Raw genomic sequence first — 10,669 nt, forward strand, 5'->3', positions numbered from 1 at the left:
AAGAGGGGTGCTTGTATTTATAGTTGAAATCCTGCCGACAGACCGAGGAAATTCCGACGGAAACGGCTAGTTCGTCCGAATTTCCTCGGAATTTTTAAAATCCCCCAACGGCTCTCTAACGGCTATAATATATCCTCGGAATTCATCGGTTTTTTCTGAGGAATACATTTCTCCTCGGTATTCCATAAGAATATTCCGACGGATTGATATTTCCTCGGAATTCCGTCGGTATATTCCGAGAAAACCAATTTTTGTGTTTCATCGGAATATCCTCGGAAATTCCTCGGGATATTCAGAGGATTTCATTTTCCGTCGGAATGTCCGTCAGAATACCGATGTTTTCTTGTAGTGACAGAGACTGGCAAGCCGATTTAACTTGTAGAGCAAGCCTTCCTCAGATGGCCTCAACACCCTTAAACACCTCGGGGACATCAATTTTCGATTTTCAAAAATCATGGAAATGATCCTAGTGCTCGGACCTTTACACCGAGACCGATATCTCCCTTGCTGATAGCTCATACTCAAGAAGAAATGGACGACCTGTGAAATATTCTCACCATTCTTATCAAAAGTCCCTAGAGCAAAAAGGGATCTCCCAGCGCATCAAGTAGAAGTGCACGAGTCGAAGTGATCAAGTGTTTGAGGAACCGATCTGAAGTTTTAGATCATATCCCCACATATCAAGCACAATCATACCACCGAGGAACTCTCAATACTCCTAAGTTTCATAGCATCAGATCTGTATGTTTCGAGGTCGGAGGAACAACAGGGACGGCGCCTCGATCTGGAACAATTCACCATAGCCTGAGCTTTAGGGGTTGGACGAAGTCCAAACAAGATATCCCAAACACGAAAGCCCACTAGTTCGTGTTCCAATTAAGTTAACTTAGCACGACCCGAACAACGACGACGCGAGAGTTTCCAAAGCTTTCAAACCCTTGAAGATAAAAGATGAAGTTGGTGACCGTTGGTATCCTCTCCGTGATCACTCTTCACCGCCAAGGATCAAAATTTCCAGAGACCTCCACATGAAGAAAACCTCCTTCTTCTTCGACTACTCCTCCTCTCTTGCAGGTTGCCTTGGTTTATGACAGGAACTCCAAATCACCAACTTCTTTAACCACCAAAGAGCTTGAAGGATCAAAAATATATTATGTGTTGAGAGTTGAGAGCGTGGGGGAAAGTATTTGTAAATTTTGATTTGATTTTTTATCGGTTCCATTCGAAAATTGAAAATTTCGGATATTCGTAACTTGACTAAACAAATGATATACTAATATACAATATCCGTAAGAAAGAAAGCAAATCCCAAATAGTGATATTTGTAAATTTTGATTTGATTTTTTATCGGTTCCATTCGAAAATTGAAAATTTCGGATATTTGTAACTAGACGAAACAAATGATATACTAATATACAATAAATTTTGCAATTTATATTGCAGCTAATATGTATGATTATTATTTTAGTTTAGTTTAGGTGATCACCATCCCCCTTGGATGCCTTCAGCAAGCTCTCCGGCTAAGCTCTGGTGGACGGTTTTTAGGCGCTATTCAGGTCTGTCTTGAGGTCATCCGGATACCAGGGTCATAAAAAAATATGTATGATTTAATTTTTTTCCTATAGATTAAAAATTTAATTATTTTTATTTTCATTTAATTTGATTATTAAATTAGATTGTAAATATATTTAGTAAGATTATGTATAATTTAATATATGTTGTTTTGATAATCAAATAGTAAAAATAAACTAAAGTGTTGATCGATTTAAAGTTACTTAAATAAATATAACAACGATAGCCTTTTGAAACCTCATGCATATATATAAGTTATACAAAAAAACTTAATTGAGATATTTGGTTAATATCCCTATAATATTATTTGTATGTATTGATATGTTGAGTCATTCTATAATTTCTATGTATAGAGAATATTACTTTAAATAATAATATATTATTCTTATTTAAATTTTTGATTTTAAATAAAAGAATTATATTTATCCAATTACTCATTTTATGGGTATATTTTATTACATATATTCTTTAAATTAAGATACAACTATTTTTAATCTCTTTCAGCCAAATCCAATTATTTGTATTCATTGTATTAGTATGGTTCGTCATCTTAAATTTGTAAGTATATTTTTTATTTTTTTAATAATTTGGTATATGTTAATTTAAAAAAATAAAATTTTAAAAGTAATTTGATGATCAGTATGAAGTTGCTTAAAAATATAAATGATAAATTTTAAAATGAAAGAGTATTTTCTTTAGTTTAATATCAAGATTATTTTTGTAATTTTTCTTAATGAAATCACATCATATATATAATATTTTTCGTTTAAAACTTTATAAATGTTTTCTTTATTATACATGTTATTTGGAAAATTTTAAAGTGCAAACTTCAATAAAAACAAAATAGTTTTTTTATTCATTAAAGATATCGTATTTTATGCAACTTAAATTATGTTTTGTAATAATTTGACAAATATATTGATTCAAGTAAAATACATCTAACTTATAAAATATGTATTATGTTGTTTAAGTTTTTTTTAAAAAGAAGATTAATCTTTACTTCAAATTCAAGATTTTCATGTGAACTTTATTTTTATAAATCACATTATATATAAAATCAATTTTCGTTTTTAAATTTTATAAATGTTCCTTATTATAAGGTTATCTTAAAAATATAAAGAAAATGGAAACCTAAACAAAAATAAAAAGAAAAAGAAAATAAAGTAATTTTTAATAATAGAAATGAGATATATTTGATTCGTTAAGAGTACCACTGTAATTAACAGTCGTTAGAATTAACGTAAATAAGCATAAAACTGTCTTCTCAAATAATATTATAGTGATACCTATATTTAAATAATTATATATATTATATTTTCTGTAATTTTATAATAATTTTATTTATAAAATTGATTATTTTAGTTATTAAAATTTGAAAAATTAAATAACTTTTTTGGTAATAAAATATTATTATTTGAATTATTTTTTATTTGTGCGGATTGAATTAGATATCCAGTTAATAATATAAAATTTTCAGGATATCCGGACATCAAATATCCGAATATCTGAATAGTTACGGATGGAATCAAATCGGATGATTGATTATTCGACGAAACGGATCGGATCATGAATACTTCAAAAAATCCAGATATTTGATTCATGTCCATCCCTATTTGAGACGTCAGCCATAGTAGACCTTATTCTGCTTAATCTAAACTCAAATCCATTAAAGTTCTCCTACCATCTTGATTCACAACTATCAGTAAACTCCACACAAAACTCAATTTATCGGCCATAAGAAACATGGAAATTTATAGTCAAGTGAAAAGAAAAAGCAAAAATGATGAAAGGAGAGAAGGAGAGAAGGAGAAGATGGCTCATAACCATGTGATTTTCTCAACTGAAATTTGAATAAGGTGGTTATGACCAGCCTAGCAGGAAAACATAATCTGACCATAGTCATAATTTAATATCCGATTAAAGGAAACAAAAGTCTGCAACAGAAAAATAGAGCTACTAGTCAGAATATAAAATCTGACCAAAATCATAAATAAATCGAATGGATTAGGGTTCAGATTCCCCCTTGCATGTGGGTTTTGTTTTTGAAAAGAATACAAAAATGACGTCGTTTTATCTAGTCAATGTTTTTTATAAAAAAAAAAATTCATTTTTCCAATTTTAAACCAAATCAATTTAATTTGCCATAAGTCTGCCACATCATCACCCAAAGCTAAATAAACTAAATTGATTCCGGTTTCAATGTAATCGACCACATTTCAATACTTTGTGTTTATAATTTAAAATTGTACTAGTTCATGTTCTTTTACGCTTGATTAAATGTTCATGTATGAAAACAGTGGAAGAGAAATTAATGGTGGAATTAGCCATTTTCCAGAGATATGGATATGTTTCTTATTATTAAAATCAAGAAAAATATTAATAGGGAAGAAAGAAAACGAGTAAATTTCTTATTCGAGAGATTTTGAGATTCCATGAGAACTTTAGTGTCCAAATGTTATTTTTGTACTGACTGCTTTTTGAAAAATAAACTAAATTTATATAAGTAAATAAGTTTTATTAAAAAGAGAATATTTTACTAGAGAAGTACTTAAATTGGACCAGTAATCCATGTGGGTTGTTACCGATGGGTTTGTCCTAAATTATGTTTTACATAACTTAACGGAATAATTGCCACCAAAACAATCTATTTTCGTATCATAACTTTCATAGAGTTTACTTTTGTATAAAGTTACACTTTCATTCTATATACTCCATCCGTTTCATTATAAGTGTCACTTAGACACTTTTCACACATTAAGAAAATGATTGAAATGTATATATGTTCTCATTAATTACATCTAATTGACCAATAATATTTGAGATAAACAAGTTCATTTATTAGATCAATGCATTTTACAATTAATATTCAGCTGAAAGTAAATAAAAATTGTATTAGAAATCTAAAACGACACTTTTTATGTAATGAAAAAAAAACCTAAAATGACATTTTTAAGAAACATAGGGAGTATGTATCATTTAAAAGTTAAATACTAGTTTTCCATAATAATAAATTTTTGAAACTTGTTCTCTAATATAATGGTCTAATCAATTTACACGTAAGCCGAGTTAATTTGGTTTACCATAAACCAAACATACTTAACCAGATAAATCCTAAACTATTTTAAATCCGACCGAACCTGATTTCAAACCAAATTAAATCTGAATTTAACCATTTCACCTTTTGACAGTTTCTTCTTCACCCCAAAAACACATGTTAGCTTTTTGTTGGTCAATGGTGGTATGAAACTTGACATGAAGTATATAAAAATGGAACTTTTGATTACCCGTCCTCTTTATTTTCCTTCTTCTGATTCAACCATACCACGTTTTGTCTACTACCTCTTTGAGCCGCGTTCTTTGAAAGTAGACCAAAGAACTCGAATTCACAACACTACCAGAAATCCAGACTTAGATTGTTAATGAATGAATGAAGTCTTATATGATATTTAGAGAAATAATTAACTAATATATAAAGAGTTAAGGTCAACCCACTCATCTCCAATTAATTCTAACTTCTAAGTTGAAAAGCTATGATAAATTCAAATTTCATATGGTATCAAAACCGCCCAATGATAGGCGATAGCTCCCGCAGTTGCCCATGCATGAGTGTGAGGGTGTGTGTTAATAAATGAATAGAGTCCCACGTTAGTAATTAGAAAAATAATTAACTAATACTCCATATATTTCATATTAATTGTCACTTAAGAATTTTTTTTCTTGTTACATAAAAAAAGTTGTTCTATAATTCTAATGTATTTTATAATTACTTTTACCTCAATTCTAACCGTAAAATACATTGATTTTATAAAGAAAATTATTTATCTAAAATGCTATTGGTTAAATAGATGACATTAATAAAAATATAAATGCATTTCAATCAATTTTTTAATATGTGTGAAAAATGTTTAAGTAGTAGTTTTTGTGAAACGGAGAAAGTATATAAAGAGTCAATCCACTTATCGCTGCTGACTGGTTTTAAGCTGAAATCTCACGATAAATCCGAATTCAACGTACGTAGAGAGAGACACCCCGGGAATTTAGAAAACTAAGCATTGGAGAATAGTGAGAGGAAAGGCTTGAAGAAATCAGTTGTCGTCGCTGTTGAAGCCATTGTTCAACGCTGAGAGAGAAATCTCAAAGTCGAGAAGATAAACAGAGTGATCAGCACACATAGAATAAATCACAAAAATCACACACAAAAACATATGAACTAGAGATCAGCCATTTTTATTGATGAATAAAAAAATTAAGTGTGGAGGTGAGCTGGCTGAAATAAGATTTGATTTGGTTTAAGATCAGGTTGGGTCAGGATTTTTTTGTGGTCAGGATTTTAATTGTGTTTATTTGGTTAAATGTGTTTTGATATAAATTAAACCAACTTTAATTCAGATTTATGTGCAAATTAACTTTAAACTATAATTTGAAACTGGACTAATATGCATGGGTAAATTAGTTTTTAATTTTTAAATAATAGATAACTAAAATGAGAGCTTAACTTGGTGTCGAAGTAGTGCTATATGAAAAGTTCTTATAGGGAAGTTGATCATTAAACCTAGCTAAACAGGTAGGCATCTTACACATCATATACATATGTCGTGGAACTAGCTCATAAGGAAGGGGATCACATGACCCATATGATTTTTTCTAAAAATAAAATTTACTTATATTTTCTTTCTAAAATCTGATAAAATATCAAGTAACTAGGATAAGACATGTACCTTGCGCAGGGTAAATTTATATAAAAATTATTTAAAAAATATCGTATGGAAAATAAAATTTATATTATTAATCGAGTTAATATTTTTAGCTCTTAAACAATTTTTTAAAAAACTTTTTTGTTAATTACATAATTTGTTTACTAATGAACTGATTCCATTTTTAAAAATATTTTAGGTCAAAACATTATTTATTACATAAAAACTTAACGTTTATGCCGAAGAATTTAATGCCTACTATTTGGTTAAAATGAAACTATGTCAGCTCGGTTTTATATCATGATTTAGCAATTTAAAATTTAATTATGGTTATGAAAAGTTTACGTTCACGTGTCAGTCCTATCTATCTTCGATATTTTTCACCTTTTTGTGTCATTTTGGTTATTAGTCGATATACATATTGATTTTTGAGTTTATTCTCGTTTCTTTCTTTTATTTTGCCTGAGATTTAGAAAATGTTTAAGATTCAAAATTATTAAAGAGATACATAATTAGGTTAAGATATGCGTCTTGTGCAGAATAAATATTTTATATTTATTACTTATTTTATATTTTTTGCATATTATGAAATAATAAAATAATATTAAATATTAAATAACTAAGAAATCAGTTACTATTATATAATAAATTTTCTTGCACATATAAATTAAATGTCCGCTCTTTTTTATTCGCAATCATTTTAGGATAAATAAATCAAAACAATCAATCTTATCTATCGTATATGATATATAATTAAATTTAAATGATCTGAAGTATATATATATATATATATATTAACATAAACACCTATTAAAGTAAAATTATTTATTTATATGATTTTATTATCATTGTATCTTGTTATAGAAAACAATTTCAACATTTATCACAAAAGTTTATATGAGACTTTTAACAGTTTTAGTAATTTATACTCATTTTGAAAAATTAAAAATACAACATATACAAAAAAAATCTAAAATTTTAATATATGATTAATGTAATTATGTAATTTATTTTAATAATAAAAAATTAAACAAAATGATAAAAAGTATACAGATTATTAGCAAATCTTTATTATTTAAAATTATTAATTACTATATATATATATCGTAATCACATTAGGTAATTCCGTATGTTTTATTTAAGGAAATAATATATAATTAATCAATTTGATAAATGAATGGTCCATAATGGACATACTATATAATATAACATTCTCTACCAATTCAATTTTGGACTAACAAAATTCTCAATTGATTTTCAAGCCGCCAGGTAAACAAATTAACATTCCAATTACGTGACAACTCAGTATGACACTTTTTTAATTAGTACAAACTACAGGTTCTAAACTTTTTAAAATTTTCTCTATTAATAGATAGGGGATGTTAAACCATTGATCATTAATTTTTAACATAATAATTTTAACAGTTTTAGTAATTTTGTCATTTTTAAAAATTAAAATATAACATATACGGAAAAACCTATATTTTAATTTTATAGCTAATTTGATTCTTTAATTTATTTTAATAATATAAAATTAAACAAAAATGATGGATGAGATATAAATTGTTATCAAATCTTTATTATTTGAATCATTAATTGTCATATATATTAGTCATATTTGGTAATTTCGTAGCCTTTATTTAAGGAAAGAAAAAAAAATAGTAACTGTACACTTTAATTTATTTTATGATTACTTTAATGAAAAGTATAATATATACTTAATTGGACCTTGTTAATAGGTTCCTTTATGTAATCTTTGTTAGACAACTATATAATCTTTTGATTCAAAAAAGTAAATAGGAATATATTAATATAGTACAAAGGAAAACATACTAAAGATAGTGAAAACAAATAGCAAATCGTAAAATTAGATTTTTCATATCTAATCGATTTATTAAAAACATAGTTATATATAATCAAATAAAATTTACCATACTTTGCTTTTTTTTTTTGACGTCAAAAAGGTCATTCTATTACTAAAACTTGAGGTGGTCTGAGTAACCAAACCGGAATAGAACAACCAATAAAATGTAATTCCCTATGGAAGGATCTAGCAGTCTTTGCTAAAAGTCTAAAATCTCATTGCGCGCTCGTGGAACGTGAATGATGTCGAAATCCGGAAGCATATCTGTAGCGTCTCTATCCTCTCCAATTCCGTCGCAGAACTTGGCCAAGCATGAGGTTTCTTTATCATTGCAATCAGCTCCTTACAGTCTGTCCCAAAAGTTCGGCATGGTGAATGTTAAAGCATGTTCTCCATTGCCCACCGCAATGTTTCTACTTCCGAATGCAAGGTTGATTCGCGTCGAGTGAGGTTTCTTGTCCCCATAAGTTGAATATTCCCCTCCCCCTCCCCACTGTCCATCGAGACCCATCCACAACCATTAAAGTGAGCAGAAGCTGTCCAAGACCCATCTAACAAGCAAATACTACCCAAACCTATGACTTGGGGTTCCTCAGTATTGTTATCTTGTACTACTGGTTGTACCACTTCGTTCGCATCAAACCATGCTTTGCATTCGCTTTATGCATGTCGAACTAGCTCCAAAGGATCTATGTCTATCCCCCTGAAGAGTTTGTCATTCCTAGCCTTCCAAATATACCAGATTATCCAGGGATAAGGATCCTTGTATTTTTCTGGCTCGATAATGATGCTTTTCCTCCATAATAGGTAATTCATATTTGTGTAGACGCTTGGTATTGGAAATATATCTGGGCTTGTTGGAGTTCATGATAAGGACCAAACTTGTAAAGCTGGCGGACATTCGAAAATGGCATGGGTTACGGATTCTTCTAGTTCTCCACATCTTGGGCAGTAGTTATCACACCTCATATTGCGTCTTGCTAAGTTTCTCGTTACTGCTACATGACCAGTTAACAATTATGACATATCTTCTTAGATGCCTTTAACTTCCAAGCAAAGGCTTGAAGCTTCGTGATACTCGGCTCCAATACTTCCTTTCCATCATGTCTTTAATAAATTATGAACCACCCAATATCCAGATTTAACCGTATATGGACCATTCCTTGTGTAGTTCCAACAGAATGTATCACGACGGTGAGTTGAGCTTATGACCAAACTTCTTATGAGTGGTATGTCATCAAGATTGACATAGTTCTCCAAAAACCAATATCCCAATCCTTCGATACATGGTTAATGAGATCGCTGACTCTCATATTAGAATGCATAATTGGTGCTACATGGATAGCTGGTCTCGCATGGGTCATTGGAATCCATGGATACTCTAATACCTTGAACTCTGCTTCTTATATATCAATAAAATGCATCTCTTAGAGTTTAAATGAATACTTTAATAGAAATTTTTTACGACAGAGTTGGATTTATATAACTTAGCATACAATATAAAATAAATTAAGATAAATTAATTACATATACATTTTGGCCTACACTGCAACACATACTCATAACGTTTTTGACTAGACGATATGCGTGACGAACAAAACTTAGGTTCACCTCCTAGGATGAACCTTTAAATTTATTCCACCCTTTATGACCAATCAAATGAACACATAGATTATTAATTAAAAAATATTAAATTAAATAAAAAAAAGCTACAAAAAATAAAAACGCTAATTTTAATGACGCTAACGCTTCCAGCGAAACCCTAAACCCTAAATCTTAAATTCTAAACCCTATACCCTAAATTTTAAATCCAAATCCAAACCCCTAAACACAAACTTTATATCCTAAACCTTAATCCTAGACCCTAAACCCAAACCGTAAACCTTAACCCAAACCCTATAGCATCTAAGTTTGGGTTTTGGGTTTACGGTTTACCGTTTGGGTTTTAGGTCTAGGATTTCGGTTTAGGATATAGGTTTTGGGTTTAGGATTTACCTTTTGGACTTATTGTTAAGGTTTTTGGTTTAGGGTATATAATTTGGGTTTAAGGTTTACGGTTTGGGTTTAGGGTCTAGGACTTAGTTTTAGGGTATAGAGTTTAAGTTTATAGTCTAGTTTTTGGGTTTAGGGTATATAATTTGGGTTTAGGGTTTAGGGTATATAATTTGGGTATAGGGTTTGGGTTTAGGGGTTTGGATTTGGGTTTAGAATTTAGGGTGTAGGGTTTAGAATTTAAGATTTAGGGTTTAGGGTTTAGCTGGAAGCGTTAGCGTCGTTAAAATTAGTGTTTTTATTTTTTGTAGCTATTTTTTATTTAATTTAATATTTTTTAATTAATAATCTATGTATCATTTTGATTATGATTAGTTCTAAAGGGTGGGGTGAATTTAAAGGTTCACCCCCTAGTTCTGTCCATGCGTGACATCAATTGGAATGGAGCAATAAAGTTACTTCACGCTTTAGGACATCTTTATTGGTGGGATGAAGAAAGAGGGAGAGAGAGTCTCTTGTATTGTTTTTTTTTTTTTTTTTTTTTTTT

This window comes from Brassica oleracea, chromosome C1, assembly GCF_000695525.1.
Source record: "Brassica oleracea var. oleracea cultivar TO1000 chromosome C1, BOL, whole genome shotgun sequence".
Lineage (NCBI taxonomy): Eukaryota > Viridiplantae > Streptophyta > Magnoliopsida > Brassicales > Brassicaceae > Brassica > Brassica oleracea.